General features: G+C 47.9%; 1 protein-coding gene across 5 annotated transcripts in view; it reads right to left on the bottom strand.

Moving 5' to 3' along the window:
* Positions 1 to 3,202, bottom strand: part of PLEKHG3 (pleckstrin homology and RhoGEF domain containing G3) — a 41,914-nt gene extending 38,712 nt beyond the window's left edge. For 4 of the 5 annotated variants that reach the window (XM_035260723.3, XM_078335113.1, XM_054240026.2 and 1 more), the window contains exon 1: positions 2,951 to 3,202. The gene's annotated coding sequence lies outside the window, so the exon portion shown is untranslated. The remainder of the gene's footprint in view (positions 1 to 2,950) is intronic. The other variant, XM_035260722.3, reaches the window with a different exon arrangement.
* Between the last annotated feature and the right edge of the window lie 19,461 nt (positions 3,203 to 22,663).

The following is a 22,663-nucleotide window of genomic DNA, read 5'->3' as shown; positions in this document are numbered from 1 at the left end:
CTTCCTCCCAGAAGCCTCCCCAGCCACCCTATCTAAACTGTCACCTCAGCCCTTCCATGACAATTCACACCTACCTTCCCTATCCTATTTTTTATTTCTGATTATCACTAATGCACTCCCTATTTCAACCTTTATTGTCACTCCTGCTGAAGTCAGCTCTATGAGGTCAATAATTATTGTATATTTTCTTCACTGCTGTGTCTTCTGCATTTAGCATTCATACAGAGTAGGTGCTAACTCCTTAACTGTTAAATGAATGGAGTATTTCAAAAGAGAACTAAGAGGCATGAGTATTGGCAAAAAAAGACGAACCATGCATTCAGAGGAAGAAAGGAGAGATGAGAAAAGATGGTGTGGGAATCTGGCCAGAGGTGCGTGGGGGTCCCAGATGATGAGCTTGACAAGAGGAAACAAGGGTCTGCCAGGTCTGCTAGGGGCTCCAGTAGCCCCTTCCTGCTGGCAGTTGTGATTTGCAGTTGCCAGGGCCCCAGCTGGAGGGCTTCTGCTGGGGAGGGAGGGTGGAGTAGGGCGGGCTTGCAGCCATGGAACAAAGGCCTGTGGATATGCAGCTGGCCAGAGAGGCGGGACAGGGCAGTCGCCTGGGCCAGAGGGGTGGCCTGGGGTGGGGGAGGGGTACAGATGAGAAGCTGAAGACAGCCCTGAGTGCAGCTGCAAAAGCAACACCCTCCCAGAGTCCTTGCAACCCCCAATACAACAGAGAGTAGCCAGAGGGCTTCACTTTTAACCCGCCAAGGCCAGGGCGGCCTGGGCCTGTGGCAGCACCCCCAGGCTTACAGTTGGAGCCATCACAAGGTTCTGGGAGCCAGCAGAAGAGAAGGGGCAAGGTATACATCCGCAACACAGGCGCCTTCCCCCTCCACCCCGATCATCCCATAAGCCATGGCCTTTGGCCTCCTCGGGCACAAACAGTGACCCTGGGATAGCAGTGGATTTGGTAAGGCAAATGTTTACTCTGGAGCTGAGCTATTAAGACCAGGGTGTTTTAAACATCCACCAGTGGCTCCTAGTATCTAACATTTCCTTGTGGCACACACATGGGACATAGCCAGAAATTCTAAAACCATTGGGAGACTCCCTTCCCATCCGCTATGAACCCTTTATTTTTAACAGTTTATGGAGCACTTTCCACAAATGCAGCTTTCTTCGATCCTCACCACAGCTCCTATGAGGAAGGGCGGGCAAGTAATCCCACTTTATGCATGTGGAAACTGAGTCAGAAAAGATAAGTGAATTGACCAGATCATGTTGGAAAAAACACAGATCAGACAATGAGGAAATCTGAGCTCTGGTTTCTACATGGCCAATAGGGTCCCAGGCTGAAATCACCTCACCCCTCTGGGCTCTGCCACCTTCACGAGTAAATGGAGTAGGCTAATCGGAGGGGTCTTCCAGCCCAAGTGACTCTCAACCTTCAACTCCAACCATCTTCCATGCTATGAAGAAGAGCCAGGTCTAAAACTCTGGCATAAACCCGTGCAGGACTCCCAGTCCAGTGCTCTTTCCAATTCCCCTGCCATGCCATTTCTAATAAAAGGCAGTAGAAAAGCCCCCCAAAGCAGCTCTTCCACACCTCACTCCTTCAGCAGCTAGGACTTGGCCTCCGGGTACCTCTTTCCCCCAACTCCCTGCCCTATCTCCAGGGCAAGTTACCCAGGGAGCCAATGGGTAGTCCCATCTTCCAGGAAGGGAGTGGGGGAGAGCAGGTGTCGACCCCGTTCCATCCAGGGGGCCAGGCCAGAACCACAGGGGAGAGATGAACAACAGAGAGATAAATGTACACTTTTGGTTCTTCCTAGGATTCCTCCTGGAGAACAATTGAGGTTTAGTCACTCAGGATTCCATCCTTGTCCAACAAAGGAGAGCCTGGAAAGCCTCTTTGCTGAAGGTTAGGCGGCCCGAGGTGCTCAGCGTGGGCCCCTCCCCCGCTCTGGACTGTCATTACCCTCCCTGCTTATTATTTCTTGAGCAAGGGCCATGTGACTGGGCTGCGTGCAGAGGCACGGCTGGGGAGAAACTGGGAACCCGCAGTCCAGGGTTCCCCGTAAGATGAATGCAGTGTGGGTCTGCTGGGGGCCCCAGAGCAGGGTACAGGCACCTACATCTGCCAACAGATTAGCGAGTGACCACGAGGATGAAACTCTTCGGGGGCCTCTAACACCACCCTCCCCAAAGCCACACCTCTCCACCTCCAACCATTCCATTTCCCCCTCCGTTCTTCCTTTTGTGTTCCAAAGTTGCCCCAAAGAGACAAGTAGCTATCTAAACAACGCCTTAAAAACTGACGCTTGCACGCCTTGTCCAGGCTTCCAAACCAAAGGGCTGAGAGAAGGGTGCGAAGAACCAAACGGACTTCAGGAGTGGGCGAGGTCGAGGCGGCCGGCGGCCTCTGTGCTTTCCCCTCCCCACTTCTGGCCCCCACTCCCCTCGCTCCGGGACAGGTAGCCGAGATTCCCAACAACAGCTAGCACCGCGCCGCACCAACCCGGAACAGGCTGCAGGCGTCTCCCGGGCAGGCGGGAGCAGAGCTCGGATCCCTGCGCAGAAGGGTCCGCCCGGCCGGCCCACAGCTCCAGCCAAACACCAGCCCTTGGGAGCGCGCGGCCTCGCGGGCTTCCTGGATTTCGAATTGAGCCTCTCTGCAGCCACCCGGCGCATTTGCCCCTTTTGTTTCCGGAGTGGAGGGGAAAAAAAGAACAGAAAACGCCTCCCCGCACGACCCTCCCGCTCTCGCGCCCTCTGCGGCAGGGTGGTCCGGGCAGGAGCCCACACAGTCCCAGGCCCTCCTCGGTCGCCCAGCTCCTCACCCCGCAGGCGGCTGGCACGGGGGCAGCGCGGGGACAGGAGCCCCGGCGTGACTGCAGGCACCGCCGCTCGGCGACTGCAGGCGGCAGAGTGGAGAAGGGAGAGGGGAGAATGCTGGAATACTCACCGAGCAGTGGCCGCTCCGCGGACTCGGGATACGCACTGGGTGCGGGGCTACCCAGGTGCTGTCGCGACGCGGGCGCAAGTTTGAAAGTCGCTCTCGGAAGGGGCTGAGGCCGCCCGCAGCTCCCGCCCACCGCCAGCCCCTCCGCCCGCCCGGACGCGGCCCCCGGGGACCCCAGCCAGCGCGCGGCTTCCCAGCGCGGGGCAGGAAGTCGGGGAGCGGAGCTGGAGCTGCAGCGGGAGGGCGGGAGGGAATGAGGGAGCGAGGGAGGGGCGGGCCAGGAATTTTTCCTGTGGGTGGAGACTCCGGCCCGCGGCTGCGGTCCAGCAATTGGCGGCTCCGCGGGGGCCGGGGAACCTTCGCTGCGCCGCGAGCCCGAACGGGGGTGAGGCTGCGGCAGCGGCGGGGTCCGGGTGCGGCTAATGATTAACGCCCGCAGGGTGATGAGCGCGCGCCCCGGCAGGGTCGGTCCCGCCGGCCGCCTGCCGCTCCCGGGCAGCCTAGATGCTCTAGGGTTCCAAGACGCACGTGGTGGGGTCACCCTGGTGTCACAGACCTGCTACCACAGCCTCCCGAGAGCTCACGGACGGCTAGAGCGTCCCCCTTGCACGGACAGGGAACACTAGGCCCTGCGAAGGGGGCTGAGGGGTTTCCCAAGTGAGTCACCAGCTGGGATCGGATCTGGGGGTCCTGATCCTACGAGAGCAGGCCGTCTCCGCTTTTCCGAGTCAGAAAGGCATGTCTTGAATTCCTCACCATAACTCCGTCCCTGTGACGCTTTACAGAGGTAAATCCAAACCTCCGAAAAGCTGACGGGGAAGAGATAAGGCAGGTAATTTGAAGGCAGCTCAAGGAACTGTTAAATAGGAAAAATAAGACACAGAAACCTGGATGATAGAGGACCCGGTTTTTTTTAAAACAAAGAACCGTTTGTCTTTATGTCTCTGTATATGACCGTGTGCGCATGGAAAGGTACACACCTGGAAACTGGGGCAAGGGGTGAGGATAATGGACAGGGACGTTCAATACAGGCATGTTGGATTTTGAGCAAGAGCATAAATCTAAAAACCTGGAATAATTCATCAATAAAGATCCCGAAAAAAACGATGCTGTTCCCTACAAGCCGGAGGAGGGAAGCCCAGGCTGGGGCCCGGGAAGAGGAGCAACGCCCACTGGTAAAACGTTGTCACTAGTTCCTTGGGAGGAGGAATGGGACGCTGATATCAGAACCACGGGGTGTATTTGTTATCCAGGTGTAGAGCAAACGATTTCTAGAGGTCTCGTTTAAAATAAAACTAGCGCCCGCCCCAAAATGCTACTCTGGGCCAATGCAAGCTCCAGGAGATCTACTGCGAGGGGAGGGGCGGGGCTGGCGCGGAAGGAAATGGCTTTCAGGTGACTTTGAAACTGGATCCTGGCAGAGGGTGGGGTGAAGGCAGCGTCCAGGCTCCTGACTGCGGAGGAAGCTGTAGGCGCTCGGTCTGGCAGGCCCAGAATGCGGGGCCCAGATTCCTTAGGGAGGGAGGATGTGTTGGAGGCTTGCAGAGCTCCAGACTCGCCGGACCGCAAAGTTGAGAGCAGAGATTCCTCAGAGATAAATCAACTTCCATTAGGGCTCCACTAGACCCCGCCGGCTAGGGGAAAAGTGACGAGTCCCCCTTCTGGTCTTCCAGGATTTGTCCTCACCCTTTCCAACATTAGGCTTTCACCTTTTTTGTTTGTTTGTTTCTGCCTTCTTATCACCCGAATCTTACGAATGCCTTCTGGTCCACTTCAAATTCCAGCTTCCAGAAAAGCCCCCTGACTTAATTAACTAAGCCACTTGTGAGGGACCCTTCACGCCTTAGCCAGGGCACGTCACAGTGTTAGTGACAGTCATAACTGTCCTCCAGTGAATGCTCACCATGCAGAGGGCCTGTGCTACACTCCTCACAAACTGTGTCGCGGGATCTTCACAGCCACCTTGTGAGGTAGGAGGTATCCTAATCCCCATCTTACAGACAGAGCACTGAGGCTTAGAGGCATGGAGCAACTTGGCAAAGATTTTATAACCAGCAAAAGCAGTGTCAGGCAAGTGCCTAGGTGGGTCCACCATGAGACTGCTTACTATGTATTAGCCATTCTTCTAAGTGCTTTACAAAAACAATTGCAGTAACAGAAAAAGAAACTGAGGCAAAGTCAAAGTCACACAGCTAGTGGGGTGGTAGACCTGGAAGTCATAACAGGGAATTCTGCTCTTAATCACCACTGCTTCCGGCTTCTTTCTGACACTTGTTTTACCCAATTCACTCGATTATAATATCTTGTATTGTTTTATTAATAATTGTTTTAGTTTTACTTTATATCACCTACTTCCTAAAAAGATTGTAATCTCCCTTTGGTAGAAGTGATATAGGAAGCACTCAGTAATAACTGCTGAATTCAGCTGAAACAGCCCAAAGAGCTTGTGAGAAATCCCAGTCTCACCTCCAAGAATAAAACCCTGTGTCCAGGGCCAGGGGCTTCAGGCTGCAGCCCCTCCACAGCTCAGAGCCTCTTCCTTCCTACTAGTTCTTGTTGCAATGGCCTCACCCTGCTATTAAATCATTTATTGTTATAATAATACTTTGTGTCTCAGTAATGTCTTTAATTCAAGATCTCAAGGTGTTCTAACAAATACAGTGAATTCACTTTCACAGTATCCCAGTGAGATGGGGAGATGGAGGTATGCACCCCACTGTATGAGTGAGAAGACCAAGACAACAGAGAATTGGGGTGACTCACTATGGAAATCAGTGGCAGCGTTTACTCCCCCATCTCTTTCCCTCCTCCTTCCTAATTCTTGACTGCCAACACTTGCATGAAAATTTCAAATCCCAGAGACAAAAGCCTTTGAGTTTTCACAATAAAGGACATTTCCAGACTGTCATTTCAGCTGTTCTATTGTGACAAACCTCAGGAGAGGGAGGGAATGTAAACCCAGTAAAGGTTCCCTGGGGCTCTATGCTCCTGGCTCAGAGGAGCCATGCCTGGCTGGGATGGAGGAATGAAACTTCAAACTGGAGAAAATTCCCCTCAAAGGTGACCTGAAAAGCCCCACCAAGCTCAAGGCTTCCAGAGTTCCGAGTTGCGTTGAAGAAACGTTTCTCAAAAATGTGAGCCACATGCAACAAAGGAAAAGAATAGTTAAATTGAACTTCATGAAAATTTAAAACTTTTATGCATCAAAGGACATCAAGAAAGTGAAAAGACAACCCAAAGAATGGGGGGAACATTTTGCAATTCACATATCTGATAAGAAACTTAATGGACTACATAAAGAACTCCTACAATTTAATAAAGGCAAATAACCCAGTTTAAAAATGGACAAAGGATCTGAATAGACATTTCTTCAAAAAAAAAACATACAAATGGCCAATAAGCAGGAGAAAAGATGCCCAACAGTGTTCGTTATCAGGAAAATACAAATTAAAAAACATAGTGAAATACCATTTCACACCCCTAGGATGCCGGTAACCAAAGGCAGGTAATAATAAATGTTGGCCGGGATTTGGAGAAACTGAAACCCTCTCACACTCCTGACACAAATGGAAAGATGCAGCTGCTTTGAAAAACAATCTGCAGTTTCTCAAAAGGTATTTTTTGTTTTTTTGAGACAGAGTCTCACTGTGTCACTCAGACTGGAGTGCAGTGGCACAATTCAAAAGGTTAAACATAGATTTACAATTTGACTCCACAGGTTCGCTCCTAGCTACACACCCAAGAGAAATTAAAACACCTGTTCGTATAAAAAGTTGTACACAGCTGTTCATGGCAGCATTAATTCATGGCTAACACACAGTAACCAAAAAGTAAAAACAACCAGGTCAGCAGTGGTGGCTCACACCTGTAATCCCAGCACTTTAGGAAGCCGAGGTGGGAGGATCACTTGAGCCCAGGAGTTTGAGACCAGCCTAGTTAACATAGCAAGACCATCCCCCTCACCTCTACAAAAAAAATTTTTTTAATTAGCTGGGTGTGGTGGTGCCTTCCTGCAGTCCCAGCTGCTTGGGAAGGTGAGGCAGAAGGATCACTTGAGCCAAGGTGAAGGATGCAATGTGCTATAATATGCCACTGCACTCTAGCCTGGGTGACAAAGCAAGACTCTGTCTCCGAAAAAAAGAAAAAGAAACAACCTAAATGTTCATCAACTGATGAATGAATAAGTAAAATGTGGTATATCTGTACAGTGGAATATTAGCCATAAAAAGTAATGAAGTATTGATGCATGGATGAACCCTGAAAATGTTATAGTAAGTGAAAGAAGCCAGTTACGAAGGACCGAATGTTGTATATTTTCATTTATGTGAACTATCCAGAATAGGCAAATCCATACACACAGATAGTAGATTCCTGGTTTCCTGGGGCTGGGGGGCGTATTGAGGAAAGTTGGAAGAATAGAGACTGCTAACAGGTTGGGATTCTTTTTAAGAATGATACAAATTATGTAAAATATTCTGATGGTTGCACTACTCTGAATATACTAAAAAACTTTAAATGGGAGGATTGTATGGTGTGTGAAATATATCTCAATAAAGTGGTTTTTTTTTTTAATGTGAGCCACTACCCCCTGTTCCTGAGTGATGGGCGCTGTCTATAATCACAATCTATTAGAATCTGCTGGAATCTTTGGTGGGCAGGACCCAGCTCTGTGTTTCACCAGAGTACACTGAATGAAGTTTGAGAGTCACTGTAACACAATGTCTCAGAAGACTCAGGGATTCAAAGCCTTAGAGCCCCAGACTCTCTGAAACTAGAGGAAAAAAGAAGGTTTGTAACAAACTATGAAAGAGCCATAGGCCAGGCACAGTGGCTCATGCCTGTAATCCCAGCACTTTGGGAGTCCAACGCAGGTGGATCTTGAGGTCAAAAGATCGAGACCAGCCCGGCCAACATGGTGAAACCCTGTCTCTACTACAAGTACAAAAATAAGCTGGGAGTGGTGGTGCATGCCTGTAGTCCCAGTTACTTGGGAGGCTGAGGCAGGATAATTGCTTGAACCCGGGAGGTGGAGGTTGCATTGAGCCAAGATGATGCCACTGCACTCCAGCATGGTGACAGAGCAAGACTCCACCTAAAAAAAAAAAAAAGACCTGTAAGAGCTGTGGCCTCTGGGGGAAGGGATCCCTTCCAGAGGTTCTATATGAATAGCTTCTTTCCCCTAGTCTGGACTTCTTAGCGTCAGAAAAATCTGACATCAGAAAGGGGAAGAAGCTGTGGGGGAAGGGAAAAGAAGACTTCTCCCCTCCTTCCCTATATTGTTTACAGCCGCTGCAGTGGGGAGCTCTTGAGGAAATGAACTGTTTGTGCTTGGGTCTACAGTAGAAGCATTTGTCAATCTCTTGTGGTTGTTCAAGAACCTGAGAGCCCCACGTGAACCATTTCTGGAGATTGCTTGTGTTCACCTTCGTTATCAGTAAACAGGCAGTAGTCAGCATTTACAACACCAGAGACTAGGGAGTTGGCAGCGGATGTCTGCCTTTGATGATCTGGGGGTTGATTTCTACACAGGGATGCTGTTTCTCCTCTGGCTGCGGGCTATTGGGCTGCTTTTCTATTTGCATCTCCACCTACAGGGAGAAGAGGTATAAGCATGGAACCATCATCTGTTTAATGCTAACGTAAAAGATGTTCTGGGGTAGGTGTAGACACTGTTGGCTGCAGTGGTGTTTGGATTGGTTTGTGTGCTTCGCAGATCAATGTTAATATCCCCAGAAGACTTTCCACCGCTACCTGAGATTTTCAGACCTGGACGTTCGAAAGAATCAGGTGGAAAATTTCTGACTGGGGACCGATGTGGACCCAGGAATCTGCATTCATGATGGGCAGGCAATTCAGATGCAAAAGAGATAATTCCACAATCCAAACTTTGACAAACACTGGTGTGTGTATTCTGTGTGTCTATTCCTCTCTTGGTGCTTTCTCTTCCCCCCACCCCACCCCCAGATACAGAGGACTCGAAAGCCCTGCAATCCCTTCCAGTGCTCCAACTATAAAAGGGCATTGCTTTTAAGACCTCATGATGTTGAAATAAATCAGGCCATTATATTTAATCAAGAGTTCCATCTTGATTCATGTGAAATGCTTCATCTTCAACACCTTGGTGACAAGCAGGGCAGGGCACATCTACCAAGTACTACACTGTAAGCCTCAGAAAACAAACTGAGAGCTTCATTAGCAGGTAATTGTCCAGTTACTTGCAGAAGGAGGCACTTCTTCCTGACTATAATTTTGGTTGTTGATGTTTTCCTTTTAAACAGACCTCTCTAGCTTGTTCAAAGAGGACAGGACAGCTGTGCCCCCCAGATCTACACACCCTTCTTTTGGTTTCTACGCCAGGCCATACAGGAAACATGGGTTGGTTATAACCAGATTAGGGCAACTGGGACCCATTCCATCAGGTTTCCTAAGTCACCAGCAACTCCTCCTGGAAAAATGAGGAACTGGTCCAAGAAGAATAATATAGCCTTCTTTCACTCGAGCAGTGACTGAGCTCACAGATCCCACACAGTCCCATCCTATTCTTGGCCTCCTGGCACTCCCATCGAAACCTCAATTGCCTTCATGGAGGTCATGCTGGTCCACTATTTTTCCCACTTTCCTGCAACAAAGCTGCCATCTTCTCAGTCTTACAGGATTTCCAGGATCTCTTCTAATCCTGCAAGTCTTGGATTCTACCATCTTAAGAAACTTCAAACTGGACTTTCTGCTACAAGATCTCTTTTTCCTTCATCTCCAAGTTTGTCTAGGGATGGTTCCCTAGCTTCATAATCTGGGTCCCTGGCTTTATAACCCCTCCTTCAGATACCCTCATCCCAGACCTGTGGCTGTCTTAGGCTTGCTAAGAGAATTAGGGGATAAAATGGTGACAGGAACAGGGCTAAGTGCTTTGTAAATATTCTCACCCCATCTTCACAACAATCCTTTGAGGCAGGTGATCATTCTCTCCCATTTTACAGATGATAACATTGAGGCTCAGAGAGGTCAAGTCACAGGTCCCAAGTCATGTGGTCCTTAATGGCAGAGTCAGGACATGACACAGGACCCTCTGCAGCCTAAACCTATGCTCTTAGCCAGCATTCTACCATCAAAATACCCAACCCCAGCTCCCAAGGAGCCAGCCACTAGGCCACAGCAGAGAAGCCTGGAGTAACTGAAGCAAAATAAACCCAAAAAAAGAAATGCCCCCACTCTGCTCTGCCCAACCAATCAGGTCTGAAATACCTTAAAGCTCTTCAGGAAGCCTTCTAGACTCATAAGTGAGTTACAAACTCGGTCCAGGGACTGGTACATATGTGACAGAAAGAGAAGAAAGAATGTATTTAGGGTCATAAAGTTGATGAGTAGAGAAAAAAGCAAAAGTCTCTAAATACTTTTGACGTCTCAAACTAGCTGGCTATAAAAGGTTGTGCCTGGCAACCACAGACTTTATGCCCTAATCACAGCTCTGCTGTCTAATAGTCCTGCTGCTAGAACTCAAAGAACATCCTGTCCTACCTTTCTGGGAGCAAAGCTGACCTTTACCAAGTGCTGCTAAGTTGGATGGGGAGTTGACTTCCTACTGGGCTCACAGACTCCTGCAGACCTAAAGAGGCTGGATGCCCCCGAATTGTCTCCAGAAACTTCCTCAGCACCAGCTGCCCTGTGTGCCACTCCTCATAGAGGATCCTGCTGTTTCTATGGCAACGCTCCCTCCTCCCCATCCCCTGTATCCCTGCGGCCCAGTGGAAACGCGCCTTCTCAGGTATGGAGGGCTTTGCTGTCTATTTGGGAGCATGGTGGTTAAGACACCATAGCCATTGATGCTAGCACTGCTTCTTAGAGTAGCCACTTAATCTTGTGCCTCACTCTCCTCTTCTAAAACTGGGGTTAGCAGTAGTACCTATCGTATAGTGTTGTTGTTTGGGAATAAATAAGAAAATATGTTTAAGATACTTAGAAAGAGGTTGCTAATAATCCTATTTTTATTTCTGCTTCTAAGTGTTAGGTTCCAAAGCCCCACCTCAATATCCTAGTTTCCCTAATGGCACATGAAGTCAGCACATCCTCTAGCTGAAAGAAGCCATAGAAGTCACCCTAATATAATCATTTTCTTCCCTATGTGATTTTCACACATACACATCTCTAAGGATGAAATAATAGCAGTAAAGTACTTAGCGTGTGCCTTGGACATAGTAAGTGCTTAATAAACGTTAGGGGGTTTTGCTGTTTGTTTGTCTAGGTAAGTATGCACTCATCCAGTCATCACTTATTGAGCATCCTGGTGGCTGGGAGATTTACACTTAGTATAAGACACGGCATTTCCCCAGGAGAGACATTTATAACCAAGTCAGAAAGAAAAGAGCCAGAAAACAATTAGAGAACAGTTTAGGCCCTGACTGTGCCGTTTTCAGGTGTGACTATTATCATACCTGAAAGGAGGAGAGAGATTCTCTCCCTTTTTAACAGTGACCCAGAATCCATACCTTCAAATACTATTGTTTTCGAAGAATGAGGATATGTGCTTATCTCAAGAGTCTTGTTGTCACTCAAAAGTTCTTTACATTATTTTTAATGGCTTCAATGCTGGCAAATCCTGGACTTCTTAATGTTGGGGCAGGATGTATGGGAAATAGCAGAATGCCATTCAGACCCACGTCTGGTGGAAATGTCATCTCTAGCTGTTTAAACTGGATCCAGAATGAGGAGTGACAGTGGAATGAGGATTCCAGTTTCTCCAGTATGCCCCCTGAGCCAGTTCCTGAGCTCCAAAGAGGAGCTGATTCAGAGTCAATCCCACCCGCCCCCTTCCCCACTCTTGCCCTTCCTCCATCCTCACTCCCTGATATGAAAGAGTTCTTTGGTAAGAGACCAGATAGCTTTAATAGAGGAATGCAACCCACCGTCATCCTGGGTGCTTAAGTTGAGTGCTTATCTCTCAACTAAAAAGAGCTGTGTACACATTGCAATACGTCTCACATGATGACATCCCGGCTGTTTTCTACCTTAAAAACATGTTTTGGCCAGGCGTGGTGGCTCATGCCTGTAATCTCAGGACTTTGGGAAGCAAACGCAGGCAGATCACGATGTCAGGAGATCGAGACCATCTGGCCAGCATGGTGAAATCCCGTCTCTACTAAAGATACAAAAATTAGCTGGGGGTGGTGGCGCAATCCTGTAATCCCAGCTACTCAGGAGGCTGAGGCAGGAGAATCCCTTGAACCCAGAAGATGGAGGTTTCAGTGAGCCGAGATTGCGCCACTGTACTCCAGCCTGGTGACAGAGCAAGACTCCTTTTCAAACAACAAAACAAAACCAAACCCAACAAACAAACAAAAAACATGTTTCCACGAGTTTTCCAACCCCCAAACATTCAACAAGGTCTGTTATATGCCAGACATTATGCTGGCTCCTGCCAGGAACACAAAAGCATCAGACCCTGTCTCTGATGTTGAACTGGTGGGAGAGAGTAGCAAACTGTAAACAGTAAAATCATTAAAGTGCCATGCTACACAATGAAAGCAGACATCTATAAGGCAGTTCACAATTCTCTGATAATCATACTTAGATCATCATAATTGGTAATAGAAGGCAAAGGGTAGAGAGTTAACTGCAGGCTGAGGTGGTCAGAGAAGGCTTTGGAGGGGAAGGAGTCTAACCAGAGAGGATTTGGGGAGCTGAAGAGGAGAAGGAAATATCCCGAGCAGAAGACAGTTTCAGGAAGGCAAACCTGTGAATAAGATTGGCCTTTGGGTCACTTGTAATTTCAGTCTGGCCATAACCTGAACTTGATCTTCAAACAGAGGTGTCCTCCCCACAAATTTTCTGCCCTGGTGGCCCTATTACTTTCGTGGCAAAGAACGGAGACTCAACTCAAACTAACTTAAGCAGAAAGGCATTTATTTTCTTTTATAACTGCAAGTGCAGGCATGGACATCTATCCATTTGCAAAGTATTAAAACCCAGTTGGTGTTAGAAGCCCTGAAAATATTTCAGGGCTCTCTTTTCTCTCCCATTTTCTACTCTACTGAGATCTGCTTCACAGGCTGGCTCTCCTGGTAAGGCAAAGAGGATGGCTGCTGGCAACCCTACACTCATAGTCTCTGAGCTTAGCAACCCAGTAGAAAGAAAATAAGTTTCTCCCTGGCTTCCCCTCATAGCTCCTTCTCAATATCCCGGACAAAGCAGGTGAAATGGATTCCCCAGTGAGGCCTGAAGCTAGCTGTCCTATGGGGAATAATTGGAGCCATGGGGGGGTGGACCCAAAAGACTAAAAGGACAACCTCTGGCTGGTCTGGGGAAGAAAGCAAGGCTGTGATATCAGCACAACCTCCGCCTCCTGGGTTCAAGAGATTCTCCTGCCTCAGCCTCCAGAGTAGCTGGGATTACAGACATGCCGGCTAATTTTGTATTTTTAGCAGAGATGAGGTTTCTCCATGTTGGCCAGGCTGGTCTTGAACTCTCAACCTCAGGTGATCTACCTGCCTCCACCTCCCAAAGTTCAGGGATTCCAGGCATGAGCCACCACGCCTGGCCTAGGTTGTGATATCTTACTCTGGAAAACCTCATCCCTGTTACAGACTCCCCAGAAAGACACAGCTCCCTGCTTCCTCCCAACCCCAGTGGCCAGAATCTTTTCACAGAGTAACAAGAATTGCCAGGAGATCCTGTGTATAGACAGCAGCTGCCTACCACAAGGCACTGCAGTAGGGGTAGCACCAGGATAAACATCCAAGGTCATGTGATGTTTTAGAAAAGGAACCAAGATCAGAAGACCAGGTTAGGCTGACACACCCTCATAGCCCAGAAACTGCCTTAAATGGATTTGATGAGCAGGTAAGCAGAACAAAATCCCTGCTGTAGGCCAGAACTCAAAGGGCTTCAGAGCCTAACGCTGCCCTGGACTGAATATTAAGTGGATACTGGAGACATTTCCACCCTGCTCATTCTCTGCTTTTAAATTCTCAATAGGCAGCGAGTTCTGGGGCCCATAGCCTAATGGAGTAGCAACTTCCAATCCTCCAGGTCACAATCATAGAGGAGAAAAGGGAGCAGATGCTTAAGGCAGCAGTGTCCTCCAGAGCTTTCTGTGATGGTAAAATGTCCCACATCTGCAATGTCCCTTGCCACGTGTGGCTATTGAGCACTTGAAACATGGCTAGTGCAACTGAGGAACTGAATTTTTCATTCTATTTAATTGAAACTGCAATAGCCACATGCAGCTAGTGACACTAAGCCTCAGCAAACATCCTTCCTCCACCTACCTCCAGGGCTTGGAAGGGAAAAAGACAGGATAAATTAGAACGGAACATCCCCATCAGTGATCAAGCCAGGAAAAGCAGATGGTGTAGAATGGGAAGCAGGGGAGACCCCAGTGTCAACCTTCTTCCTAGACACAGACAACAGCTGCCTGATCTCTGGCAAGTGTTACCCAGCTCTGAGAGTCACTACCTCAGAAAAGGACTTGAAAAAAAGGTCATCTGAGGCTACCAGGTGGCCCCAAAACCATGGTCCAGTGAGAAAGGAAATACCTTCCACACCTTCCAATAGCCCCACAGGAAATCTCCCCCATGATTCTGGAGACCCCACATCCCATACTCTGCCTCCTCTATGGAAAGCATCTCACACTGTGCCTGAGGACCCAAGGTCACACATCCATGTCCATCAATGGTCAGGTCCCTCCAGGATTTCAGTTACACGTGTGTTAACTGAGTGCCTCCCAAATCATCAGAGGAAAAGCTGAACTTAAATGATTTCCTGTCCAGGAACAAGCTGTCACTTAACAGTGGGAAACCATCCAAGCTAGATAGTAGGAGTGACACTGGGCTCCACCCAGAGCCTCCAGCCTAGAAAGGGGCCTGTTCAGGCAGGACAGCCAGGGACTAGATGAATGAGTTCTGCTAACCCAAGAGAGACTTAAAATAGTCCTGAAAAGACTAAACCAAACAGTGAATGAACAAGAAAATAAGATGGTTTTTTCCATTAAACTCAGATCCCAGCTGCTCGCAGCCACCAGAAGCCAGACCAGGACACTGGGCTGGTGTAGGCAGGGCTGGGAGAACCCAACTGTGGGCAATACTGCAGAGGCTGATGGACAACAAAAAGGACCATGTGCCAGGCTGATGCCAACTTGGCTCCTTTCTGTGCTCCTTCCCTGTCTCACTTTTCCTCCAGCTTACAGGATCAACCATCCCAGGAGGTAGGACCTTGAGCAACTCCCAGCTGTCAGGAGGGTGAAGGCCCGAACTGAGCTCATGGCCAGGCTTGCCCTGGCCCAGGAGGGACTTACTTACACAAGTTCTGAGCTTTCTCTGATCATAGTTATCACATCTATTTGGGGGTGTCCTTTTTTAAAAATAAATTAAGCTTTCATGCCCATATTCATAGCAGCATTATTCACAACAAACAATAAGGGGGGGAAAACTCGAATGTCCATGGATGGTTAAATGGATAAAGAAAACATGGGCCAGGGGCAGTGGATCATGCCTGTAATCCCAGCACTTTGGGAGGCCGAGGTAGGTGGATTACAAGGTCAGGAGTTTGAGACCAGCCTGGCCAACATGGTGAAACCCAGTCTCTACTAAAAATGCAAAAATTAGCTGGGCAAGGTGGCACACACGTGTAGTCTCAGCTACTCAGGAGGCTGAGGCAGGAGAATCACTTGAAACTGGGAGGTGGAGGTTGCGGTGAGCCGAGATTGTGCCACTACACTCCAGCCTGGGCAACAGAGCAAGACTGTCTCAAAAACAAAATTAAAATTAAAAAACTTTTTAGGCCGGGTATGGTGGCTCACACCTGTAATCTCAGTACTTTAAGAGACTGAGGCAGGTGGATCATGAGGTCAGGAGTTTGAGACCAGCCTGACCAACATGGTGAAACCCTGTCTCTACTAAAAATACAAAAATTAGCTGGGCTTGGTGGCACATGCCTGTAATCCCAGCTACTCTGGAGGCTGAAGCAGGACAATTGCTTGAATCTAGGAGGCAGAGGTTGCAGTGAGCTGAGATGGCACCACTGCACTCCAGCCTGGGAAACAGAATGAGACTCTGTCTCAGAAAAAAAAAATTAAAAAGAAAATATGATATGTACACAATGAAATTTTTTCTGTGACCCAGTCTGGAGTACAATGGCATGATCTCCGCTCACTGCAACCTCTGCTTCCCAGGTTCAAACGATTCTCCTGTCTCAGCCTTCCAGGTAGCTGGGACCATAGGCACATGCCACCACATCCAGCTGATTTTTGTATTTTTAGTAGAGACAGGGTTTCACTATGTATGCCAGGCTGGTCTTGAACTCCTGACCTCAGGTGATCCTCCTGCCTCGGCCTCCCAAAGTGCTGGGATTACAGGTATGAGCCACCAGGCCTGGCCTACAATGAAATATTATTCAGCAATATTATTCGGGAAGAATATTCCTGAAACATTATTCAGGAAGAAAATCCTGTCAATGCTACAGCACGGATAAAACTTGAGGACAATATGTAAGTGAAATAAGCCAGTCACAAAAGACAAATACTGCAGTATTCCATACTTTATGGATAAAGTATGTAAAGTAGTAAAACTCATCGAAACAGAAGGTAGAGTGGTGGTTTCCAGAGGCTGAGGGGAAGTTACTAACAGGCAGTTAGTGTTTAGTGGATACAGAGTTTCAGTTTCACCAGATGAAAAAATTCCAGAAATCTATTACATAACAATGTGCATATGGTCAACACTACTGAACTGGAGACTTGAAAACTGATAAGATGGTAAGTTTTACATTTTATCACAGTTTAAATTTTTTTTAAATAAAAAATCCAGCTTGGACAACAAGGTGCAACCCTGCCTGTACAAAGAATACAAAAATTGGCTGGGTATGGTGGTGCTCACCCATATAGTCCCAGCTACTCGGGAGGCCAAGGTGGGAGAATGGCTTGAGCCAGAGGGGCAGAGGTTGCAGTGAGCCTTGATCGCACCACCGCACTCCAGCCTAGGTGACAGAACGAGACCCTGTCTCAAAAAAAAAAAGAAAGAAAAAGAAAAAAATTCATTAAGCTTTTCATATATTCTCTCTCTCTCTCTTTCTTTTCTTGAGATGGAGTCTTGCTCTGTTAACCAGGCTGGAGTGCAGTGGCACCATCTCAGCTCACTGCAACCTCTGCCTCGCTGGTTCAAGCGATTTTCCTTTCTCAGCCTCCTGAGTAGCTGGGACTACAGGTGCACACCACCATACCCAGCTAATTTTTGTATTTTTTGTAGAAACAGGGTTTCACCATGATGGTCAGTCTGGTCTCAAACTCCTGACCTTGTGATCCACCCACCTCAGCCTCCCGAAGTGCTAGGATTACAGGTGTGAGCCATCTGGCCCAGCCTGCTTTTCATATATTCTCTTATCATATATGCCCATTATGAAAAATGTGGAAAATTGGAAAAGTACTTCTTGCAAGTTTTATGAATATAAAACCTGCCCATAATTTAAACATGATGTAATAAGAATGGGAAACAGTCACAGTTTCCTGCCCTACTCCGGGCTTCCTCTCCAGAGACAATCAGTTCACATTTTTCTACTTGTATATGGTCATCTCCTTAACACAAAGTAACTTGCTACTAAATTTTTATTTGTCAACTTCAGATATCTACAACTCCTGACTAAGAAAGATGAGGGTTTTTAAAATTAATTAATTGTTTGTTTGTTTATTTATTTATTTATTTTGAGACAGGGTCTCACTCTGTCACCCAGGCTAGAGTACAGTGGTGCCATCTCAGCTCACTGCAACCTCTGCCTCCTGGGCTCAAGCAATCCTCCCACCTCAGCCTCTCAAGTAGCTGTGACTGTCGGTACACACTACCACACTCAGCTAATTAAATTTCTTTTTTTTTTGTAAAGACAAGGTCTCACTATATTGCCCAGGCTGGTCTCCAACTCCTTACCTCAAAGCAATACACCCGCCTCAGCCTCTAAAGTGTTGAGATTACAGGCATGTGCCACTGTGCCCAGCCTAAAATGAGGTTTTAGATCACCCACCCAACCCCCACCTCTTGTTTTTAATCATTTACAATTTTCAGTTATTCTATTGGTTATTTTTGTAACATTTAACAACGTACTTAAAGCTTACTTGATTTCTGGTTTGGTCAAATTTCAATAGTCTCCTCTTGTAAAATAAATTAACTTGAACTTTTACCTGTCTTTCTACTAAGACATCCCCTCCTACCCCCAACTTCTGTTAGTTTTACTTCTATATTTATATCATTGTGGTTGATAATATTTATTTGTTTTGTTTTCTGAGACAGAGTTTTGCTCTTGTTGCCCAGGCTAGAGTGCAATGGCATGATCTTGGCTCACTGCAACTTCTGCCTTCCGGATTCAAACGATTCTCCTGCCTCAGCCTCCTGAGTAACTAGGATTACAGGTGTGTGCCACCACATCGAGCTAATTTTTTTTTTTTTTTTTGTAGTAGAGATGGGGTTTCACTGTGTTGGCCAGGCTAGTCTTGAATTCCTGATCTCAGGTGATGCTCCCGCCTTGGCCTCCCAAAGTGCTAGAATTATAGGCATGAGCCACCACTCCCAGCAGGTTGATAACATTTAATTCAATCTTTCTTATTTTACCATAGATTGATTCTAGAGGTTGGAAACCTATACACTATATTTACAAAATTATGACTTTGTCATGTTGTTCACTCAGTGTGACAGCACCGAAGTTCCCTCTCTATGGCTCCACTGTCATAAGGGAGATGACCTTTGATCAGCAGTGGGGAACACTGGGTTGTAAAGGTGTCTGATGAATGTGAGGGCTCAGAATCTTCCACACTTAAGCAAATGTTTAATTTCTACAAATTTCTCGCAGTTAAAACAACAATAATATCAGGGCACAGACTACGAAGAATATCATCCTAAATGAAGTTAGCTGTTGCCAGTATGGGAAGGTCCCCTGTGATCCACTCAAATAAAGTCTTCCCATCTGCCTGACTTGCCTCTGTAATCAGTAATTCACTCCTTTGCAGTCAAGCAAAGCCCTCCACAAATATTCCTGGGAGGGCTGGCACATTAAGCAGCTGAACCTTGGCACAACCCATTTTATCAGATCGCTGCCTTCCTCTACGTCAGGAAGGGTGAGCCAACTCCGATAAGCACAGGATTCCAAGCAGGTGGAGCTGCTGCATGGCCAGAATGGAAAGGCAGCTCTTCCCTGACTTCCCAGTCACCAGCCAGCCCTGGCTGGGAAAGGCAGTGAGTAGCAGCCAAAGCTATCCTCGCTTCCAGCTCCCACTCTCACTGCTGACTAAGGCTTGCTGAGGCTGATGTCAGCAGCACTGCATGAGGCTGAGAAGCAGCTCCAGAAGCGCCAGGGTGGCAGCAGCCACCTCCCCAACCCAACCCTGCCAGCCTCCACCTACCCAGAGCAAGCAAGAAAAACGATGTGAGGAGATCAAAAGAAAACCAGAGCAGGAGACCCTAGGGAAAGAGCCACAGGCTCTAAGGAAAACCTGAAGGAGCTTCAGGAAAGAGAGTTGAGGGGTGCCCTCTTCTGCCTCCAAATGCTGGGGTTGACCTAAGTTGAGGAATGTTCTTTCTCCTCCTGCTTTCCCGTCACAACTCGTATCATCTGTGAATTGTCTGCTCTGTGCCTGTCTCCACCATATGAGGGCAGAACCTGCCCTGTCTTGTCTTCACTGCATCCTCATGCCCAGCACAGCGCCTGGAAGACCACAGGTGACTGAAGAACTGGGCACATGCAGAACTGATATGCTCTTTGGTTTGCAAACGCCCTTCTCCCCAGCAGGTCTGTAACTTCCACATGCAGGCAGCATCAGCTCATTACATGTAGACTAAATCCAACTGAAATGCTCAGAATCAAAGGAAAGGATTGCCTCTTCAGCCAAAGCAAGGGCCTTTTGGGTTGGTTTAAAGAACTGGGACAACTCAGGGCCCTCCAGTGTATGTATTAGGTTGGTGCCAAAAGTAATTGTGATTCCTGTCCTTTGTTTTTTTAAGTAATGGCAAAAACCACAGTGACATTTGCACCAACCTAGCAATGCCCACCAGACTTCTTGCAGCCCAAGGTTGTACAAGTAAGTGCCTACTAAGGAGAAAGAGAAACTCAGACACCAAGAAAAGCAGCTTTTGTGTCCATTTTATATATTTACAATATTAGTGGACGCACTCACATCTGTGAGAAAGTATATCCATCCAGGGGTTTTCACTGCAGCTTTGTTCGAAATAGCAAAATGTTGGAAACACCCTAAATATCTCATTTATTGAAAATTGGGTTAAATAAATGATGGTCCTTCTATACAGTGGAATTCACTGTGGCCATAAAACAATGCAGAAGCCCTTCATGTGCTGATGCAGAAGATTCTCCAAGATGTACAGTGTTGTTGTGCTTTTTTTTTTTTTTAAGATGGAGTCTTGCTCTGTCACCCAGGCTGGAGTGCAGTGGAGTGATCTCAGCCCACTGCAACCTCCACCTTCTGGGTTCAAGTGATTCTCATGCCTCAGCCTCCCCAGTAGCTGGGATTACAGGTGTGTGCCACCATACCCAGTTAATTTTTGTATTTTTTAGTACATACAAGGTTTCACCATGTTGGCCAGGCTGGTCTCGAACTCCTGGCCCCAAATGATCCACCCACCTCAGCCTCCCAAATTGCTGTGATTACAGGTGTGAGCCACCATGCCCAGCCAAGATGTACTGTTAAGTGAGAAAAGTAAGGCACAGACAGTGTGTATGTACATATCATTTGTGAAAAAAACGGAAGAAGAGTACATACATATGTAGTTACTTGTACATGTAAAATTCTCTCCTGATAGGAATAGAGGAATTTGGTAACACTGATTGTGGGGAAGAGAACTACGTGATCTGGAGACACGTAGTAGGGAAACTTCACTCTTCTACTTTTTGTTTTCTTGAACAGGGTCTCGCTCTGCCACCCAGCCTGGAGTGCAGTGTTGCTATCATAGCTCACTGCAGCCTCAGATTCCTGGGCTCAAGCAATCCTCCCACCTCAGCCTCCTGAGTAGCTGGGACTACAGGCATGTGCCACCACGCCTGACCCTGCCTTTTGAATTTTGAATCATGTGACTGTGTTATTTATTTATTTATTTATTTAGAGATGGAGTCTCACTCCATCACCCACGTTAGAGTGGAGTGGCGTGATCTCGGCTCACTGCAACCTCTGCCTCCCAGGTTCAAGCGATTATCTTGTCTCAGCCCCCCAAGTAGCCAGGACTACAGGCACACACCACCACACCTGGCTAATTTTTTTTGTATTTTTAGTAAAGACATGGTTTCACCATATTGGCCAGGCTGGTCTTGAACTCCTGACCTCAGGTGATCTTCCTGGGTCAGCCTCCCAAAGTGCTGGGATTACAGGCATGAGCCACCGCATCCGGCTATATTTTTTAATGCAAATAAAAATGAATTTTGAAATAAATAATAACAAATGCCTCATTTATGCCAGTTAATATCTTCCAAATCACTTACTTAGTTTAGCAACTCTGTGAAATGGGTATGGGAAAATGAATTATCCTCATGTTTCAACTAAGAAAGCAGACTTAGAGAAATAAGGCAAGTACCTAAGTGAATGTGTGCATATGTGTGAGCATGCAAGCCTGTGTGAGGGTGTTTGAACATCCGACTGTGTGACTGTGTAAAGCACGTGTGTGTGAACATGCATTGAGACTGTAGAGCATGTGTGTAAATGAGTGTGTGATTGTAAAGCACACAGATGAGTGTTAACATTGCGTGTATGACTGTGAAGTGGGTGTGGGTGTGTATGAGCATGTATGTGTGGTTGTGTAAGGCACATGTGTATGAATGTGTGTGAACACGTATGTGTGTGACCGTGTGAAATAAAGCATGTGTGGATGTGCCCCTGAGACCTGGGAGGCCTGGCCTAGAAGAAACCAGTCGCAGAGGTGGAGGAGCCCCTGAGGAGACAGAAAGCTCTGGGCCCAAGAGCAGCGGGAGGAGTGGAGGCTGAGGCAGGCCTGGGGTACAGCTGGGGCTGGAGCTTGCAGAGAAGGCCCAAGGGGCTGGTCACTGGAAGAGCACTGCTGCCTGGGGCTGAAATCCTCAGGGCCAGTACCCACAGGCCCAGGGCCTAGAAGCGCATATCTACTCCCGAGGAGGCCTTTCCTGGCCCCACCCACAGCAGAGAGTAACGGCTGGTCCAGTGAGACCCAGCAGGAGCAGTCACTGACCACGGAAGCTGACTCGGTAGAGCTGGTGGTAGAGACAGAGGCATCCGAGTCACGCTTGCAAGCTGCTTCCCTCTGTGCTGATGCTCCGCAAGTCATCACTCCTGCGCCAAATGCTAGAGCTGCAGACACGGCTCCCAGCCTCTGCAATATTTTAAGAGTGGGTTTAGTGAGGTCTTCTGCAAACTGCTGTGCCGCGAGGGCGAGTGTCTACACTGCTGGCAGTTTCCTCTCCATCCTGCTGGAGCACCTGGCACCCTCCAGGCCTCATCTTGGCCAGATGTTCCGCTGTCTCCATGGATCCAGATGTTAATGTGGCAGTTCAGCCTGTGCCCTGAGCATTGATGTCCTTGCCAGGCGGCTGAACCTCTGCGTGTGAGTGCGCGTGAGTGTGTATGTATGTGTGTGTGTGCATACTGTGTGAACAAGTGCAAGGAAAGGGACTTATCACCCTTGGAGCTGAGGGTTGCGCCATTTCCTCTTTTTTATTTTTCTCCAAGACAGAGTCTTGCTCTGTTGCCCAGGCTGGAGTGCAGTGGTGCGATCT

The sequence above is a fragment of the Callithrix jacchus genome, chromosome 8 (assembly GCF_049354715.1).
Source record: "Callithrix jacchus isolate 240 chromosome 8, calJac240_pri, whole genome shotgun sequence".
Taxonomy (NCBI): domain Eukaryota; kingdom Metazoa; phylum Chordata; class Mammalia; order Primates; family Cebidae; genus Callithrix; species Callithrix jacchus.
This window is presented reverse-complemented; position numbering and strand designations above follow the sequence as displayed.